The sequence below is a fragment of the Meleagris gallopavo genome, chromosome 17, assembly GCF_000146605.3.
Source record: "Meleagris gallopavo isolate NT-WF06-2002-E0010 breed Aviagen turkey brand Nicholas breeding stock chromosome 17, Turkey_5.1, whole genome shotgun sequence".
Classification (NCBI taxonomy): Eukaryota; Metazoa; Chordata; class Aves; order Galliformes; family Phasianidae; genus Meleagris; species Meleagris gallopavo.
Window position 1 is genome coordinate 10,420,203 of NC_015027.2, and position 2,495 is coordinate 10,422,697.

Below are 2,495 nucleotides of genomic sequence, written 5' to 3' on the forward strand. Positions count from 1 at the left end.
CCCACCGCCGCCCACGACGGCATGAAGACGTACTTCACCATCGAGATCAAGGATGGGCGCGTGCAGCCCCACACGCAGTCCGTCACGCCCCGCATCGTGGCCGCCCCGGCAGCCAGCGGGCAGGTGGGCACCGGGCGGGCGGCACGGGGACAGTGGGGACGGTGGGCACCCAGGGAACGGCAGGGAGGGTTGGCGCCCGGCGGGGCGTTGTATGGTTGGATGTATGGTGGGTGCTGCTAGGACAGGCAGGTGGGGGAGCAGAGGTGGGACGTGGGATGCTGGGCGCCCAGCGTGGGCTCTGCAAAAGGGCAGGAGTGTGGCAGCCCTCGCCCTTTGGCTCCAAGGCTCGTCCCCGTCCAGGTGCTCCCTCCTATCCCACGGTCCTTCCTCCAATCCTACAGCCTTGTCCCCTCCCGGTCCTGCAGCCCAGCCCCAGAGCACAGCACAGCCCCGTGCTCTTGCCCTGTCCCTGCAGACCCGCCTCTGTGCTGGCATGGGCATCGTGCAAAGTGCCATCCCCGCTGCTGCCCTGTGTGCCATGCAGCCCTGCCTGCCCGTATCAGGACATCCTAGGATGCCTCTGTGCGCTCTCCGGGGCTGTCCCTCACGCCAGGAGGTCTTGGCTCCCCCTGGAGAGCTGCGGGAAGTGTCCATCTTAGGGGTGAAGGCATGCTGGGGGGGCCTGGCTCCCCCCTGACGCAGCAGCTCCCACATGCTTTAGACGTCCCCGCAGCCCTCTCTGTGCACCAGAGCTCAGAGCTCTGCTGCAGGAGCAGGATGCGCCGGAGCCGGTACCTCTCCCCATCTGCGGGCACAGGGCTGAGCCTGTCGGGCTGGAGCGCTCCCCGAGTGCCCGCGGCTTCCTTTTCAGAGCTCACCCTGGGGCTGAGGAGCACTCCCATCCGCATCACCGCCATCCCCAGCAGCACCAGTGGCATCTGCAGCATCACCACCAGCAGCAATGTCGTCAAAGTGAGTGTGCTCAGGGCCCTGGGTGTGGGGTGGGAGCAGCCCCGTGCATCGAGGCAGGTGCTCGGTGCTGGCAGTTCGTTTGGGGGCTCTGTTGTGTGGACAGGGGAGCTCCCAGGGCCTGTGTGTAAACCCACATCCTTGTCCAGGTGAGCCCCCCCTGTGCCACAGTGTGTAGAGATGCTTAGAGAAGGGAGTGGGTAAGGGGCAAGTTTTGTGGGTCTCCCCCTTTGCTCTCAGCTACCTCATAGGGTTGTTGCAGCTCAGGGAAACCCACTGCCATCCAGCCCTGTGTTTTCCATTCTGGGAATGAAGCTTGGCCATGGGGCTGGGGAGCATCTCTAGGGCCCTGCTTCAGGGGCTCTGCCCTGCAGTCTGCCCTGGGTCCTGCCTCTTCCTCCTTCTGTGCTCTCCAGCTGTGCCTGCCTGGTGCAGGGGGATTCTTGGGGACAACTGGAAAAAAAACAAACCCATCCCCGGCTCTGATCTGGGTAGAGATGAGGACACAGCCCTGGGTGCTGCGGTAGCAGGCTGGAGGTGCCTAGAAGGCAGCACAGTGCTTACAGCTCTTCAAGTGCTTTTATCTGCTGTTGGCCATCTAGGGCAATGCGAAGCGTGCGCGTGTGCAGTGGTGTTGGCAGGAGCTGGGATGTCCAGAACTGTGCTGCCTTGCTCATGGGACCAAGTGCCTGCCTGCTTCTCCGGGCATGGCCAAGGTGGTGGTCAGGGTGCTGCTCGCTTACTGTGGGCCCAGCTCGGTGCTCACCTCGACCAGCATGCAGCCTGGTGGGGCTGCAGCAGGTGCTGCCCATGCCAAAGGTGCAGCTCTCTGCCCACGGAGGGTGACAGCCCCGCACTAATGCGCTCACGCAGGCTTGGCCCTGCGGCCTGTCAGCTCTCATTAAGGTATTAGCAGTGTTGTGGCACCGGGTGGGTGCTTGGGGACCAGGGCTGGACACAACCTCCAGGTGTGCTGCAAGCAGGCAGGGAGGAGGAGGAAGAGGAGGAGGAAGGAGCTGTGGTGCCCTCAGCCCTGCCAGGTAGGGGTTGGTTTGACACATGGTGTGTGTGGGGCTGGGAGCTGCTGCCTTTTGCTGGGAGTGCTGCGTGCGCCTTGGGAGCTGGCAGATGTGGAGCTCATGGGGCTCCGTGCAGCAAGGGGAAGTGAGAGCCATGGTCACGGCCGGTGGCATTGCCCTGCAGCAGTGCTTGCCTGAGGCCGGGGCTTTGAGCTGGGTGGGTGCCACGGGGCAGGATGGCTGCAAGAAGTTGTGCAGGAGGGGCTGTCTGCACGCAGCGGAGCAGTGCTGCTGGGGTGGATCCTGCAGGGTCTCTGCTACTGCCTGCTTGCCTCGCAGAGCCCCGCTGCTGCATGGCCACAGTGGCAGCAGCTGCGAGGCCGTGGGGACAGAGGCAGGAGCCCATTCCCTGCAGCAGCCACCAGGGCCCCCCTTTGCTGGGCCACCTGGTCCCGTGGGGCCTGGAAACACTTCCAAGTGTCAGCGCCTGCCTCGGCGCCCCTGCAC